The sequence below is a fragment of the Dromiciops gliroides genome, chromosome 4 (assembly GCF_019393635.1).
Source record: "Dromiciops gliroides isolate mDroGli1 chromosome 4, mDroGli1.pri, whole genome shotgun sequence".
Lineage (NCBI taxonomy): Eukaryota > Metazoa > Chordata > Mammalia > Microbiotheria > Microbiotheriidae > Dromiciops > Dromiciops gliroides.
In genome coordinates this window covers 125,408,364-125,427,315 of record NC_057864.1, presented here as the reverse complement: position 1 = coordinate 125,427,315, position 18,952 = coordinate 125,408,364, and the positions used below count along the sequence as shown (strand labels likewise).

Here is an 18,952-nt window from a genome sequence, read left to right as displayed (position 1 = left end):
AATCCATCAACTCTCTGCCAAGAGGTGGGCAATATGTTTCATCATGAATCCTCTAGAACTATGGTTGGTCATTACACTGATCAGAGTTCTTGTCTTTCAAACAAACTTGTTTATTTTTATGATATTGTTGTTGTTACATAAATTATTCTCCTAGTTCTTCTCACTTCACTCTTCATCAGTTCTTACAATACTTCCCAAGTGTCTCTGAAATCATACCTTTCATCATTTCTTATAACACAATAGTATTCTATTACATTCAGATACCATAACTTGTTCAACCATTCTCTAATAGATAGGCACACCCCTTGGTCTCCAGTTTGTTGTCACTACAAAAAGAGATGACATAATATTTTTGCACGTGTGACTCTTTTTATCTCTTTTTGAAATCACTTTGAGGTGCAGATTTAATAGAGGAATCATTGGGTCAAAGGGCATACAGTTTAATAACTTTAGGGGCATAGTAATAAAATGCTTTCCAGAATGGCTGGACCAATTCACAACTCCACCAATAGAGCATTAATATATTTTGTTTTCCCACAGCTCCTCCAGGATTTATCATTTTCACTTTAAAAAAAATCAAAACAAAACAAAAAGGTTTTCTAGCTTATAAATCAATTTCTTGTGCTTGTTGATTTAATGACGGAGAGTTTGGTCAGAGTAAATTATTCTACCAAAACCTGATTATCTCTGGATTAACTAATAAAATGAAGTTTCTAAACCTGAAAACTGAGGACCAGACCCCCTGGCCCTGAAATGATTTCACCAAGGTATGAAGACCCCTGAGCTCTAACCACCTTATAACATTACAACATACAGAATTTTAAAATGTTGCTTTGAATAATTTGGTATAAGATGTCCAATGTCCAATAGATCACTAAAGTTTTGTTGATTCAGTCTTAGTGATCAATCTCTCAGATTTTCCTGCTCCTTTAGAAGTAGTGTGGTGTGGTAGAAAGAATGCTTAGCTGACACACAGTGAGTGCTAGATACATGCTCATAGATTGGTTAGGAGTCAGAAAACCCATTTGGAGCATGAACCTTAGTTTCCTTGTCTCTAAAATGAGGGGATTTGACTTGATAAACTCTGAGGACTGTTCCAGCTTTAGAGCTTTGATCCTATGATCCTCTTAGAGCCCCAGCTCTGCTCTATCCTATCTGTGAGCCTGCTGGAAACACTTAATTTTCTCATCTGGAAAATGTGAATGAATAAAAAAAAATGGAAAAGTCACTTATTAAGTGATTACTATGTGCAAAGCACTGGGGATACAAATAGAAGAGCCAGTCCATCCTTGTTTTCTAAGAATTCACATTCTAAATGGGGGGTGGTGGAGGAGACATAGAGGAGGTCTGAGTTCTAAGTCAGATGGAAAGACCCTATGGGACACGGGGTATAAAAGCAAAGCAGATGGGAATGTATATTCTTTAATGTAATTTTCATTGAGGAAACTATATTCCTTCCTAATGTTGAACATGGATAATAACATTAGCTCCTTCACAGGACTATTATGAAGAACTTGCTTTGTAAATCTTAGCAAGTGCAATTGAATTGTGAGCTATTACCATTTTTCCTTCCTATTTGCAGGACCACCACTCTAGCCCAGGCCCTCATCACCCAACAGAATCTGATTCTTTTAAAAGGTCTTAGATTCCATATCATCTGAGTTTCCACAGAGAGTGAGAATCCATTTTCTGGCATCTCATGTCATGATTAGAAGCCAGTTTAATCCATCTCCCTACTTCCAATCTCTTCTTGTTCCATTCCACCTTAGACATGGCCAACAGGAATGCCAGCATTTATATCCTGGCAGTCTCTGATCAAAAACCTCTTCCTAACACCAAAGCTTAAATGGCTCAGCCTAGAAGTTAAGTTCTCACATTACATGCTTTTCCCCTACTTTTTCCAAACTTACTTCCAGTGACTATTCCATTGGTCAGATCTCCCATTTTCAACTAACCTAGTATTCCAACATACATCTTTCCTCTATATTACACATGTTGATTCTCTCTCCCCTAAAAAATTCTCCACTTTCTAACCTGCTCACACTGTCTTATTTGCTCCCTCTTAAAATGAAATATTCATTTTTGAGAGGACTAACCAGAATAAGGGATTAAAAAATAATACACCACTATTTAGATCTCCATGCTACACTTTCTTAAGTTTCATTGATAATTTTTTATACTATACTCACACAAACATATATTTCAACATTGAACCCTCTCATAACAACAAAAGACATTTAAATAAAATGAACTGATAAACATTGTCTATGTATACAACATTCTACAATCACAGTCTTCAACCCCCAACTCTCTATCTAGAGTAGAAGTTTTTATTTTATTTTCTTGTATTATGACTGGCTTCTCAGAATAATGTTTTTAACTGCATTAAATAAAATAAATAGAATTAGAAAGGAAAATATTGAAAAGTAAAGATTTTGTGTGTGTGTGTGTATATATATATATTTCTTTTAAACAGATTTACAGAACCCAGGTTAAGAACCCCTGATTAACAGGAAAGTAGGGGACAACTAGGTGGCTCAGTGGATAAAGCACCAAGCTTGGATTCAAGAGGACCTGAGTTAAAATATGGCCTCAGACGCTTGACACTCACTAGCTGTGTGAACCTGGACAAGTCACTTAACCCTTACTGCCCTGCAAATAAAAATAAAAAATAAAAAACCCTGGAAAGTAGGGTATTTCATCATCTCTTTCTGAAGAATATGACTTGGCATGCAGTTAAGTTTTACAATCTTAAATAGTATTGTTTTCATTTATATTACTGTAGTCATTGTGTGTATTATTCTCTTGATTCTACTTATTTCACTGTGAATAAATGTGTATATCTTCTCACATTTCTCTAAATTCCTCAGATTCTTTGTTTTTTTTTGTTGTATGTTTTTTTGGCAGGGCCATGGGGGTTAAGTGACTTGCCCAGGGTCACACAGCTATTAAGTGTCAAGTGTCTGAGGCCGGATTTGAACTCAGGTACTCCTGAATCCAGGGACGGTGCTTTATTCACTGCGTCACCTAGCTGCCCCATTCTTTATTTCTTATAGAACAATAATGTTCTATTACATTTATATAACACAATTTGTTCATCTATAGCCCAATATCGATTGAGGACTTATCCACTCTGTTCGGTTTTTTACTACCACAAAAATGCTGCTTTGAACATCTTATTTTACATAGCATCATTCAGTCTTTGACTTCTTTGGGGAATATGTCCAACAATGAGATCATGGGGTCAAAAGATATAATTAATTTAGTAACTTTTCTCATGTAATTCCAAATATTTTTTCCAGGATAGTTAGAATAATTCACAGCTCCAATAATATATTCATATATCTGTGAAAAGCCATTACGCTTCCAACAGTAGCTATTTCTGTCTTTTATCATCTTCAACAATGAGTATGAGATAAAACCAGAATTATTTTAATTTGCTTTTCTCATATTAGTGATTTAGAACATGCTTTCTTATGGTTATTAATATTTCACACTTCTTTTGAAAACTTTCTAATTTTCTTTGACTTTTTATCTACTAGGAAATGCCTATTGTATATATATATTTCAGATAAGAGACTAAAATATTTGATGCAAAGATTCCTCCCCCCACTCAATCTAGATACATTGATTTTATTTATGCAAAAGCTTTAAATTTTATATGACCAAAATTGCCTCTTTTGTCTAGTGGTCTCTAATTCTTTTTTTGTTACAAATCCTTACCTTATAGAAATGAAACTTCTCTTCCTCTAATTTTTAATGATTATACTTATGATATGATTTTTAATGATTATATTAACTTTTATGCTAAATTGTTCACTTGGAGCTTATTTTGTTATAGGTGTACAGTGTCTAGAAAGTTTTCAGTGTTTATTCATCACAAATGATGCTAGTTCCTTTATGTTTATGGTATTTTTTATATACACACATATGTGTGTGCATGCAATACATATATATATATAAATACACTATACACACATATACTTGGATATGCATATATGAGCCCATAAATGTGTGTGAATATACACATACATATAATATCATATTAAAGAAGATAACTTCCATGCTAGATTTTTCAGGGTTTTCTAAAAGATAGTACCATATTTTTCAAAGGTTTTTTTTTCTGACTATTGATATAACAATAGGATTTCAGTTATTTTTACTATTATGCTAATAATTTTCCTAATGTTGGCCCATCCTTGTACATGTGGTAAAAATTCAAGTTGGTGATGCTGAAATAATTTATGCGTGTACTTGACAAGTATTTGCATCAACATTAACTAGTGAAATTTAGTTGCTAGTCTTTCTTCTCTGCTTTATAATTCCTATATTTGGGGATGAGGGCTATATTTATCTCATAAGAGGAGCTTGGTGCATTTATTTTTTGTATACTGGTCTGAAAAGAAATTCTTGTAAGTCAGGTTGTTTCGGTGCTCTAAGCAAAGGGAAACTACTAATGTTTAACTTTCTGAAGAACATCCAGTCATTTTCCTTCTCTGACCCTACATTCTCTCAGTTGTAAAATCAGTTTTAACTAGATGACCTCTAATGTCATTTGCAGTTTTAAATTCTACGACCTTATCTTTACATAGGTAAAAATATAGGTAATTCCTATTTAATTTGCACTTGAAACTAATTACTTGTAATCATTAAGAAAAACTCCAAAGTTAATTTTCTCATTTTAAAATTTGTCCTTATTTGAGATTTTCAAAACAAGTTTCCATAAGCTAATAAGTCTGAATGAAGTCATGTACATTATCTAATGCTAATAAATCCATGGAGTAAATGTAATTTACTAATGAAAAGGATGCTTTCACAGGCCAAATTAAATTAATGAATAATCATTTTACCAAAAGTATAACAAATGATTCTCTGCAAGTGCTATAAAATTTTATGTAAATTCTACTCAATATTAGGTATTTTATGCAATTAAAATATAATTTATAAATACGAAAGATTTTTGCAAAAAAGTCTGGACTATTCCAGAAATAAGCCAAAACATAATTACTATCAAGTTCATATATTAACATTTGAAGCTGATGTCTAGAATGATGCTATATATTATTTATATAGTCTGGAAATGAAAAGTGAAATTATTATTTAATTAGCTACTTCCAAGCCAAAGTTAACGGTTGCTTGAAAATGAGACTCATTACATGATTCCATAAATGCATACTGTAATGAGGTATATTACCATGCAGCTGTACAAACATATTTACTAGACACATATTCTTTTACCACAAGTGAACATTTTCCATTATAGGCATTACTACTGTATGCATCCCCAGTTGAACTGTTTTGAAAATCAATAGAAAGACAAAATATTTTCTAAGATTCAACTTTATAAAAATGCTATTTTAAAATAAAAATTCATTGAATTGGCCATCTTCCCTTTAAGTTTATTTTTAAAATATCTTCATGTAAAAAATAATACGAGTAATTAAATTTACAGTAAAGGCCATTAAGCTCTTTGATTAGCATTTCTCATCAAACATGTAACTTTCTTAGCATGAGCAGAGCTTTCTAGGATCTCTAGATCTATAATCAGAGAAATCTAAGAGGTGTACCACTTATTTAAAATATGGTCATTATTGTTGTTCAGTTGTTTTTAGTCATGTCCAACTCTTTGTGACCCCATTTGGGGTTTTCTTGGCAAAGATACTGGAGTAGTTTGCCATTTTCTTCCCCAGCTCACTTTACAAATGAAGAAACTGAGGCAAACATATTTAAGTTACTTGCCTGCGGTCACACAGCTGGTGTCTGAGGCCAGATTTTAACTCTGGAAGAGTAGTCTTCCTGACTCCAGGTCTAGTACTCTATCCATTGCACCATCTAACTGGACTAACAGAACCATGTCTGTGTCAAATAAAACCAGAGTTCCTATATGATCCAAAAATTTCTCTTTTCCTGAGATAACATGAACTATTACAGTAAAAAAAAATTTTTTTTTTCTCAAATGAACTTTCTGGGAATATACTCATGACTAAAAAGATCAAATGCTATTTAACAAGCTGGCACACACCCAAAAGTTCTGAACTGATTATTTTGCTATTGATCTGTCATGAAGGTTAAGTGGTTGAAGACCAAAGTAGCAATTAAAAACAAAAACTTGGGACACTAACAAATATATCTTCTGTCCAAAAAGTAGTTACTACTTCAACTTGGGAGGTTGCTGGTTAATTTTTTTTGGGGGGGTGGGGGGGTTAAAAAAGAAGAGAGGAAGAAGGAGTTAACATTCTATGATTCTACAATCTGACACAAAAGCAAGTACTCTCATCCTTTGTTTTTTCAGGGGATTTCTAAAAGTAATGCACACAAGAACATTTTTCTTCCTTTGTCTAGCACTTACACCCCCACCTTTTCTGATTAGGAAACTGAAATTGGCAGCCAACTTTTCTTCCACACAAAAGGGCTCTGAGGGGTTTGAGTAAATGGACACTGCCACAGCTCATACAGACGGTTTTATTTGATCTCAGCATTGCTGACACACTAATGAAGGCTGAAATATACAAGGCAAAAGAAAATTATATTTGAGCACAAATTTAATGTTTATTCACTGCACTGTCTTCCTTTGAGGGACTGCCCAAACACAGCTCTCCCAGTACAGAGGAGTCAATCTTTTCTGGCTGGTTGTTAGCAAACAGATGGAAGCCTGGGAATTTCTCCTGTACTCAGATAAATCAAGGACCTGGGCTGCTAACCTTCGGTACCTTTAGAAAAGGATGTCAAATCTCTCGGGGACTCTCTGATTTCACATAGTTTATAGATGAATCTCAAATCACCTTTCTAAACTAAGCTTTCTAAAAAGTAGGGACTCACAGAACAGCCATTTAAGCAATACAAACTCCTAAAATCAATGTACAATGTTGCTTTTTTTACTCATCCAGAAGAAAAGGAAATACATGAATAATGGGAGCAATTTACGACACTAATCTAATTTAAACCAAACCTACAAAGATTTATTAAGCAACTATGAAGTTCAAGGCACTGCATTAAACCTTGGCAATACAAAAACAAAAGGATAAACAGTCCCTGCCAACTTATGTTAAACTCGGGGTGGTAAAATATAAAAACATAAGAATTTCTGGAAGACAAGTGCAATAGTTAGAGTCAGGAAGAATGTGAATCCTATTTCAGACACCCTTACCAGTTATGTCACCCGTGACAAGTCATTTACCCTCTCACAAGTTCAGTTTCCTCACTGGTAAAATGCAATAATAACAGGACTTACCTCATAATGTTATTGTGAGGATCGAATGAGATGATACATATAAAGCATTTTGCAAACCTTAAATTGGTATGTGCATTAGTTATGCTGATGAGGAGAATGATGATGATGATATTCTGAGGAAAGAGATGTTTGTCTTTTGTTTTTGAAGAGGGTCAATGACATCGTGGGGTGACGGCTTGATTTGTCATGAATTGGATTTAAGTGGGACAGAGTTTTGCAGAGTCATCAAAATTCAATGGCAAAATAAAAGTCAGGATGACTGATGATGGCCTAGGGTGCAGTGAATGACCTTGTAGTCTTCAATGTCTGACCAAGCTCTAAGTACTCCATAGCAACTGCTTTAGCCACCTTCCTGGACACTGGCACAAATTGTTCTTATCTGCCTATTCTACTGGGGGGCGTTTTCACATGCTATGGATAGTCAACTCCCTAACTCACAGATGGGTTTGCGGCCCATCCATTACCCTCAACCTGGTTTAGTCTGTCTGCTCTGACGATTTACCAGGTTGGAGCTGCTGGACATGCTACAGCTTCTTGGAGCCACAGGTGAGAGTTGAGTTCCATATAGAAAACAAAGGTGGACATGGCATCCTGAAAAGGCCTCAGCAAGCCCTCACACCAGAGGTACTAGTCCTCCTTGAAAACCCCATGTAACCCCGGGAGGAAAGAGCACTAAGGGGAGGCAGGAAAGGCTTTCCAGAGGAGATAGGGTGACTCAGTTGTCTTAAAGAAAGCTAAGGAGGCTAAAGATGAGGACCTCACCTCTTTACCAGAAAAACTGATGGAGATGGCCCTTCTCTTTGCCAAGGTCAATCCTTCTATTTGTGCCCTTGATACCACCCTCCTCCTGTCTTCTCCAGCAGAGTGACCCCAATATCATCCTTCCTCTCTCCCTACTCACTTTCTCCCTGCTGACTACAAAAAACAAACAAAAAAGACCCCTGTCTCCACAGCCTCAAAAACTTCACTTAGTCCCACCACCCCTGCTTCCTGTATCTCTACTTCCTTTCTCTGACCAACCTCCTAAAAAGTTGCCTAATCAGTCTCCATTTCCTTTCTTCTCACTCTTTTCTGAACTCTCTGCAATCAGGATTCATTCATCAGAAATTGTTCTTTCCAAAGTTACGAATTATTTCTTAATTTCAAAATCTAAAGGTTTTTTTTTTTTAATCTTCATCCTTGACTCTCTCTGCTGCATCTGACACTACTGATCACCTTATCCTACTGGTTACTGCCCCATCACCAGATTTTTGCGACATCACTCTCTTTTGGTCTTCCTACTACCTGTTCAAATACTCCTTCTTAATCTCTTTTACTGGATCTTCATACATGTCATACTTATTAACTCCAACGCTCAGTCTTGAGTCCCCTTCTTTTTCTCTCTCTCTGTACTTGACAATCTCCTTAGCTCCTGTGACTTCAATTATCATCTCTATGCAGATGATTCCGAGGATCTGTGCATCTAACACTAGCCTCACATTGCCAACATTGTGCCCACAAATGCCCAACATTAGATATAGAACTAGATGTTCTATGAAGTCTCAAACTCAACAAATTCAAAACCAAAGTCATAATCTCTCACTGTCACCACCTCCATACCACCCCTCTTATATATATTCCTACAAGTGTAGAAGCCATTAACAACCTTCTTTCTACTCTGTATGTATCCTTAACATACCTTTATATTTATATGCTGTTTCCCTCTTTCGAATGTAAACTCCTCGAGGAAAAAGTTTTTTCTTTCTTTATACCCCCACTATTTAGCAGTGTCCGACACATACTAAGTAATTAATAAATGCTTGTTAATTGACTGATTGATTAGTGGAAAGGGAATGAATTTGTAAGATCTGCTTTTAAGTCCCAACTCTATCACTTCCTACCAATTAGTTATGACTTTGGGCAGATTATTTATCCTTTTTGTGCCTTGTTTCCCTCTTCTGTAAAATGAACAGATATTCTTTAAGGTCTCTTCTAGGTCTAAATCTATGGAAGGTAGTGTAGGCGCTTTTACCTTTAAGTGTAAATCTAATTATATTAAAAATATTTTGATATAGTACAGCAAACTTCATTGTTTGCTGTACATTTCTGTATCACTTAATCTACCCTGTGCTTAAAAGACTATCTAGAAGATGAGTGGAGAAAAGAGCAAAGACACCAGTTTTGTAAGTTTCATTTCTGGTACCTCAAGGAAAATTTTTAAAAAGGAAAGAAAACATCCTCTGCTAATTTAAAAATTATTATCTCCTGTTAAGATCAGCTCCCTGCTTTCAAAAGATCCATATGCAGCTATACACACCTAAGGAAAAGCCGGAGGCTTTCCATTCCTCAAGTTAATTTCAACTACCCTTGAAAGAATTACCAAGAAATAATAGCCATATTTATTCCAATAAGAATGAACATAACTCAGAACTTTGGCTAGATGTCTTTTTATTAGTAATTTCTGAAAAGACTACAAAGTGAGAATATGTTTCCTTGTTGGTCATTCTTGATATTCTTATTTTCTCTCTCTCTCTCTCTCCCCCAACTATCGTGTTTGTCTTTCAGCATTTCCTTTTCTGTGTACTCTTGCTTTTGCCCTCTGAACTTCATTTTCCCATTATTTTCCTTTTCACCTTCCTATCTTCCTTAACTAATACAATATAGAACTAGAGTTAACTTTTTATTGTTTTCTATATTTATTGAATAGAGTTTCCACTTCCTTGTTCTTAGGCAGTATGGTAAAATGGAAAGACAGTCAGCCTTGGAGTCAGACTTAGGTCCAAATACCCCTCTGACATACAGTCTGGATGTGTGACTTTAGGAAAAATCACTTAACTTCTCCCTGACACAGGTTAAGTCTCTAAGACTGTAAGTCTTGCGGTGCAAGTAATGATTTGTATTAATGTGAACTTTCCCACTCTCCAATAAATAGGTGATCAAATGATATGAACAGTTTTCCAAAGAATATGTGAAGTAACAACCATGTGAATGAATGCCTCAAACCACTAAGAGTAAGAGAAATGCAAAGCAAAGCAACTGCGAAGTTTTTACTTTCACCCAGCAAATTGACAAAGATGATAATAAGGGAAAAATCAATATTAATGGGGTTATGTAAAGGTAGGCATAGTGATGCATTGTTGGCAGAGCTGTAACCTTTCTGAGAAAGAATTTTGTACAACCATTCTAGAAAGAAATTTGGAATTATGTAAATAAAGTAGCTAAAATGTCCTTAAACTTACACCTAGAGATTCTACTGCTAGGCATAAACCCAGGGAGGCTGACAAAAAGCAAGACTCTATGTATGTCAAAGTATTCATTAAAATATTTTTGTAAAATATTTATAGCTGCTCTTTACGTGGTAGCAAGGAATTGGAAGTTGAGGGGGTGCCCATCAATTGGGGAATGGCTGGGCAAGTTGTGGTATATGAATACAATGGAATACTATTGTGCTGTAAGAAATGATGAGCAGGAGGAGTTCAGAGAAACCTGGAGGGTCTTACGTGAGCTGATGATGAGTGAGATGAGCAGAACCAGAAGAACATTGTACACAGTATCATCAACATTGAGTGTTGACCTACTGTGATGGACTATATTCTTCTCACCAATGCAATGGTACAGAAGAGTTACAGGGAACTCATGACAGAAGAGGATCTCCAAATCCAAGGAAAAAAAAAAGAACTGTGGAGTATAGATGCTGATTGAACCATACTATTTCTTTTGTTTTGGGTGCTGTTTTTTTTTTTTTTCTATTTTGAGGTTTTGCATCACTGCTCTGATTTTTTCTCTTGTAACAGGATCAATGCAGAAATAGGATTAATGTTATTATGTGTATATATATATATCTATCTATATGTATATAGATATATAGATATAACCTATATCAGATTACCTGCTGTCTAGGGGAGGGGGGAGGGAGGGGAGGGAGGGAGAAAAATCTGAAATTGTAAAGCTTGTATAAACAGAAGTTGAGAACTATCTTTACATGTAACGGAAAAAATAAAATACCTTATATGTAAAAATATATATATATATATATATTTTTTTTTGTAGTAGCAAAGAATTGGAAACAAAGTAGATGTCCATAGACTGTGGCTAAACAAATTTCAGCACGTGAATGTAATAGAATATTAGGGTGCTGGGGAAAAAATGGATACAGAGAAGTATGGAAAGACCTATATGAACTAATGCAAAATGAAGTAAATAGAACTAGGAAAACAATAGACACAATGACTACAAAAATGTAAATGTAAAAAGCAAAACAAAAAAGAATGATGAGAAATTATAAAGAACAAACCTTGCCCCAAAGAAGAAATATGAGAACCCCTTCACACAGCTTTACAAGGGACAGGGGTCCCCACTAGCATTAGAAATTGCATATAATGTCAGGTTCTTTTGATTAAAGGTTTTTTTTTTACTCTTCCTCCTCTTTTTAAAAAAAATCTTTTTTTGTAAAGGATAGCTCTCCAGAAGGGTCAAAGGGATGGTTATGAGGAGAAAAGCAGGCAATGTGAAAAACAAAAGATGTCAACAAAAGTCTATTTTTTAAAATGGTGTGACTTTGGTGGGGGGGAAGGGTGGGTTATTGGAGTCCCTATACCAATGAAATGTTTCCTGTAAAAAAAAAAATTCTTAGGCTAAAAATTAGATAAGAGGGACATTGACAGTTGCTGTGATTTTTTAAAAATCCACAACCAACCCTAAATTTAACTCTCTGTTAGTGATGTCCCATAGAAAAGTGCCCCCCCCCACTTCTACTAGAAGGAAAAGATGAAATATCTTTAAGTGATATTAAGCAGTAGAAGAAGATTCACTTAACAGTAGTACAGAGGCAGAAAACCTTTAGGGAATCTGATTTGGATAATTACATGTGACCTCTATAATCCAGTTATAAACCCAATTAGATATAATCTTCTGTTCTCTGTCCCAAGCCACAGCATAACAATTATTCAGAGTCATGTGTGGTATAAGGAAGCACATGGGATTTAAAAATGAGAGGTTTAAATTCAAATCCTGCTTTGTGATTTCCAACCTAGGTGACCTTTAACAAGTTACTTCATTTTGGGTGCTTCTATTTTCTGATCTATAAAATAAAGGTTTTGGATTCTATGATCCCTAATATCCTTCCCATCTCTAAAGCCTATGGACCTAAGACCACTAACAAGATACTTAACTTCTCTGAGCCTCTGTTTCCCCATCTGTAAAATAATATTCAGAGTATACACTAGGTGGGGGGGCTTTTAAAAAGTAACAGTTATTATTTTATTGTATATAGAAACATCATGGCCAGAAATACTGATTGCTTTGCCATACTTTCACACTCCTTCAAAAGTATAAAAGGAATGTATTTTTCAAATTAAATTCAATTAAAGTGAAATAAAATGAATTTTGTAGTGAGAGCATATTAAGAATTTTACCCTACATCTCTTTAAATACAGAGACTAGAATCATCCCAGAGTATCACAAAATTTAGGCTGGGAAACCTTAATTTAATATTAGTGGAAATTCCATGAGATAAGTAATGAAAAAAAGATTAAGATTAGTGAAACTGGGGCAGCTAGGTGGTGCAGTGGATAGAGCACCGGCCCTGGAGTCAGGAGTACCTGAGTTCAAATCCAGCCTCAGACACTTAACATTTGCTAGCTGTGTGACCCTGGGCAAGTCACTTAACCCCAATTGCCTCACTTAAAAAAAAAATTAGTGACATCTCCAAATTTATGTTCCATCAAAGTCCTTTGACATTTAACATGGATTAAATCCAAAAATCTTTTTTTAATGAAAAACAGTAGAGACCCTTTAATGACATTAACAAGAGAGTTACGACCTACAGATTTAAAAAATAAATAGAATGTGTATTTTGAGGAGGTCATGAGCTTTATTACAACCCATCTGAGTTTTTTAAATTATCTAAACAATATTGTGTTAGAATGACCAGTTAATCTAAAACATTACAGTAAAATCTTAGAAGACAAATAAATATTAAGAAATAATGAAAATACTTCCATTATAGTTCGTAATAGATTTATAGTAACATTTCATTAATCTAGGACTCACCTATCTGGCAGTCACACCTATCAGGACACAGCAAAGAACCTGAAAGTAAATAAAAATCCATCTGAGCAGTCAAACATAGCTCGTAATATCCACATGCTAAAAAGCTTATATACTTTACTCATAGGACTACTCTTCAGGCTTTAGTTCAAAGTCTGTTTATTCTTATTTCTCACACTATTTAGCAAGCTTGGTCATAGAATCCCCAAGTCCACAGCAAGTGTAAAGTGGATTCAAAAGGGGGAGGGCTCCGTCAAGGCACAAGTCAGATAAAGGAATTCAAATAATACCAACTTCAATCCATTTTGCATCAGTGCAAACAGCACTACAAATTTCAACAAGCCCCAAGGGCATCAATGTATCACAATATTGTAACAATATGTAGTGATGATATTGTTAGTAATATCATTATCATTATTAACAGATCAAACTTAAATAGGACTTATGATAACCCAAGCTATCAACAAGGGTTAAATCATGATCGGTAGAATGCACAGATAAGCAAACTACAACCTGTGGGCCAAAGCCAGACACCTGTTTGTGTCCAATAACTAAGAATGGTTTTTCCCATTTTTAAATAAAATTTTATCATATTTTAAAATGTAAAAACTATTCTTAGTTCTCCAGTGTACAAAAACAGGTATTAGCAGGCTAAATCTGGCCCTGAAGTAATAGTCTGATGACCTTGGTATACTTTAAGAAAGAAGGAAAGTAGGGCCAGCTAGGTGGTGCAGTGGATAAAGCACTTGCCCTAGATTCAGGAGGGCCTGAGTTCAAATCCAATCTCAGACACTTGATACATACTAGCTGTGTGACCCTGGGCAAGTCACTTAACCCTCACTGTTCCACCCGAAAAGAAAAGAAAAGAAAAAGAATGAAAAGAATGAAGGAAAGTAAGGCAAATTTCAATGTCAAGTTGAGAAATAATAAAAAAGTACTAATGCATAAAAGGGTGGCTAAAAAAAGTATTAGTGCCTAAAAGAGCCGAAAAAGTGCCCTCGAATATCCCCAAACCTTTGCAATTTAGATAACTCATTAATGGAAATGTTAGATAGCTTAGATTATGGCATACTTTGATAAAATTGGATTTATCCATATACCATTTGGAGCATTCTTTTAGTAGCACACAAAACCCACTCTTTCTCCTCATTCCTCTTTTTTCTCTTTTTGTAATATAGTTACTTTGCCTTAAAAAATGGTGCTGCTATTATTTTAATGAGTAGAATCCATTGATGACTATAGAGTCAATTACCAGGTTAGCAAGAAGCAAATAATCTAGTTAGAAGTTTAAAGACTACCTGCTCTATCCAGCTTCCAATTCTGGAGTTACTTCACTGTTCCTTAAAACCTCCAACAGGAAATGTAATGAAATGCAAACAATTTGACAAATGATAGATTACTTAAATAAGATTTTGCATTATCCATGTTTTGTCTCTATTATATGAGCACAGATAATTTAATTTGGTTAAGATAATATACCAACTTTACAGTTTAAAAATAACTCAAAAAGAATGTAAAAATAAAATTCTGTTCAAATTTTAAAATAATTAAACTATCTGGAATTTAAAATTTCACTAACCTAACTCGTTTATACAACAGACTTTTTAATCTTTACTAATCAATGGAGTATAGTAACCTAAGATTCTAAACAAAAACCTTTGTAGGGTGTTAAAAAGAAGAGAATTGCCATTTGAAGAGACTTATTAATACAAAAGCTCTGTTTAGTCTACAGAAACCAATACTAAATTTCCAAGTGCTCCTGCCAGATACTCATACCTTAAAGCAGGGTAAAGTACTGACCCTTTGCAAAGAGGATATAATTTCGGAATTTAATCTTGCTCTCTTGCTCAGCAGGAGAACCAAGTTTAAAGGTTTTTGTTTGTGTTTTTGGTGGAGGGGACAGAAGAGAGGATGATTTCAATCAATGTGGGGAATTCACGGAGAGATGAAAATTTCATCTACGACTTCAGATCATATTGATCAGATATGCTGATCTATATCATCTGAGAGCATCACCTGGGTCACTGATTGTTTTGTGGGGTTTTTTTTTTGAGGATTATGATGGAAAACAACATTTATTTCAGAAAATATTTTTTATCATGATTATGTATATTACTATCAAACAACTCTCTGAGATTATATGTTATAGAGGAAATGCAGATCCCCATTGGTAGAGGGAAGTACTCACTGGGAACTTCTGTTATTTATAAAATCACAGGAGAGGAGAGGAGAGGAGAGGAGAGGAGAGGAGAGGAGAGGAGAGGAGAGGAGAGGAGAGGAGAGGAGAGGAGAGGAGAGGAGAGGAGAGGAGAGGAGAGGAGAGGAGAGGAGAGGAGAGGAGAGGAGAGGAGAGGAGAGGAGAGGAGAGGAGAGGAGAGGAAAAGAAAGGAAATATGCATTAGTAGGCCGACTTTGAGAATACTCCCCCTTGGTGTATGAAAGCTTTGCAGGATTCACATTGGGTAGTCACATCTATATTTTTTCCCCAAAATAGAGCAACTGATACCTAAAATGGCAGAGCATTTCCCATGTTGCCTTGGATTCTTGTAATGGATCACTGAATATTTAAATGATTTGCCCAAGGTCATATAGCCAGGATATAGGAGAAGCAAGATTTAAATGCAGATTCATCACTAGTCTTCCCAACTTCAAAGCTAGTGTTGTATCTGCTATTCCACCCTTCTTCTCTTGGAGTTTATGACCATAATTAAACTACATATTTCTTAAGTATTTTCATACACTGGGACAAAGTCCAAGACAATACATTAACTCAGGCAAGTATATTTTAATTGCTTCTTAGGCTATTGAAAATAGACAACTTTTAAAACTCCTAAATAAAATCTTCCCACCATTAGATTTTTTTTTTTTAGGGTTTGTTTTTTTTTTTTTTTTGGTGAGGCAATTGGGGTCAAGTGACTTGCCCAGGGTCACACAGCTAGTAAGTGTTAAGTGTCTGAGGCCGGATTTGAACTCAGATACTCCTGACTCCAGGGCCAGTGCTCTATCCACTACACCACCTAGCTGCCCCTGCACCACCTAGCTGCCCCCCCACCATTAGATTTTGAAAAGCTTTCCAGTCTGTTCTTTTTGCCTTTTCTCCCTGTTAATCAAGATTCCAATCAAGAGCAGTTTATAAAGGTACTTACGAATATTTTCAGCATCAATATTTATTTTCATGTTTATATATATGCACATATATGTCATATATGTATGCACACACACATACATATATTTGTTTTATACTGGCTCTAAAAACATCAGAAATTTTTTTGGTTTCTTTTTGTTTTGGGGGGGATTCTTTGTTTTGTTTTGTTTTGCTTTGCTTTTGTGGGGCAATGAGGGTTAAGTGACTTGCCCTGGGTCACATAGCTAGTGTCAAGTGTCTGAGGCCAGATTTGAACTCAGGTCTTCCTGAATCCGGGCCAGTGCTTCATCCACTGCAACACCTAGCTACCCCTAATCAAAATATTTTTAACACATGACTGTATCTCAATAACAGTTTACCTTAAGCTAATATTTTCTTCTTTGAGACACCAAGAGGTTACTCTCCAGGTACAAAATTTTAGCCTTCTCTTAGAATCATAAGTCTTATTGCACTTTCAAATGAAAAATGCCAAACATTAAACTAAATGTATTAACTTGATGGAAAATAAACAGATCTAAGCTATTTCTAATCAATCGATCAATAGCATTTATTAAGGATGCTATGTGCTAGGCACCCAGTTAAGCAATGAAGAGACAAAAATCAATCAGTCCCTACTCTCAAGGAGCTTACATTCTAACAGATTAGAGAATATGTGTGTATACATATATATATAAATGTATACATTATATATACAAAATAAATACAAGGTAAATTGGGAAGGGAGTGAGTGTACTGAGGGAGAAGAAAAGTGGAAAGCTTTCCCAGAGCACTTAAGTCTTAAAGGAAAGCAGGGGATTCCAAGCAGAGGTGAGGAAAGAGTACGTTCCAGGCATGGGAGAAGAACATGTAGTGAAAAATCAGGTAGAAAGGAGATGTTTGCATGTGTACGTGTGCGTGTGCGTGTGCGTGTGCGTGTGCGTGTGTGTGTGTGTGTGTGTGTGTAACATTAAGTAAGTCAGCATGGCTGTACTGCAGAGTACATAGAGGGGAATCACACCTAAGAAGACTGCAAAGGTAAAAAGGGGCCAAGTTATAATGAAATTAAGATGTCAAACAGAAGGATTTATATATGATACTTGAGGTCATAGTGAGTCACTGGAATTTATTGAGTAGTGGTAGAAGCAGGGTGTGTGTGCCATGGTTAGAAATTATATCTCAGGAAAATCAGTTTGATGGTTGTTTGGAGAACAGTCAAGGATAGGCATGAGTACGAAGAGCCAAAAAGGAAATTACTGCAATAGTCTATTAGAAATTAAATGACAAGATTTGGCAGCTGAATATGTGGGGTGAAAGTGAGGAGTGAAAGAATATGTTAAAGTTGCAAACCTGGGCTGCTGAGATAATGGTGGTATCCCCAACCCTAATATGGAAGTCTGCAAGAGAAGTGAGTTTGGAAGAAAAAAATAATGAGTTATGTTTTAAACATGTTGAGTATGAGATGCCTAGATATATGGATCTACATCATCATCTGCACTGAGATGCTAATTCAACCCATGAATCTGATGAGGTCACCAAGTAAGACAGTAAGGAAAGAGAAGAAAGCTGAGTTAAAAGCCTTGGAAACATACCCAAAGTTTGAGGGAATGACATGGATGAATCCTGGAAAGAGTGGTCAGACAGGAAGGAAGAGAACCAGTAGAGAGAGGTGAAATGAAAACTTAGAGAGAAATGAACATCTATGAGGTAGAGATGGTGAAGAACATCAAATGCTGAAGAGATCAAAAAGGATGAGATTGACAAGAGGCAATTAAGAGATCACTGGTAAGTAACTTTAAAGAAGCTTCAATTGAGTTGATGAGACTATAAGCTAGATTGCAAAGGGTTGATATAAGAGTGATATAGGGTGGGCCAAAAGTCATCAAGGGGTCTCATGTTTTAATACCTTTCTAAAAATTATTTTTTCTTGGGGCAGCTAGGTGGCACAGAGCACCGGCCCTGGAGTCAGGAGTACCTGAGTTCAAATCCGGCCTCAGACACTTAACACTTACTAGCTGTGTGACCCTGGGCAAGTCACTTAACCCCAATTGCCTCACTAAAATATATATATTTTTTTTTCTTTATTTCCTATATATATGAGATAAAGAGATAGAGATAGAGATATGGATAGAGATAGATAGATATAGATATACACACAAATATATATATTTATTTCCTATACTGTATATGACACTATGGCATTGTAAATTAAAAAAATAAAGGAGTTATTAAATATTGAAACCCCTTCACGACTTTGTAACTTTTGACCTACTCTGTAGAAGTGGAGGCATCTAGTGCAAATGGGTTTTTCAAGAAAATTTGCTGAGAAAGGCAGAAAAGATATAGCTAAATAGCATGGATGGTATATCTAGTAAAAGTTTTTGTTTGTTTAAAGGATGGAGATCTAGATATGTTCATAGCAAGGAAGAAACAGTGAAAAGGGAGAGACTGAAGCTAGGGAGAGGGAGATGACTGTGAAACCAATTTGCTGAAAGAGAAAGCAAGGGGAAAGGAATAGAGAGTATCCTGGAAAGATAGTGGAATAAGGCAGGAAATTATCTAGTTCTCCCTAA

At 35.5% G+C, this 18,952-nt stretch overlaps 1 protein-coding gene across 1 annotated transcript in view; it reads right to left on the bottom strand.

The window, feature by feature from the left end:
• DISP1 (dispatched RND transporter family member 1) overlaps window positions 1-18,952 on the bottom strand; it is a 154,001-nt gene that overhangs the window by 116,177 nt on the left and 18,872 nt on the right. Inside the window, exon 2 of the mRNA XM_043964541.1 lies at window positions 13,262-13,300. The gene's annotated coding sequence lies outside the window, so the exon portion shown is untranslated. The remainder of the gene's footprint in view (window positions 1-13,261; window positions 13,301-18,952) is intronic.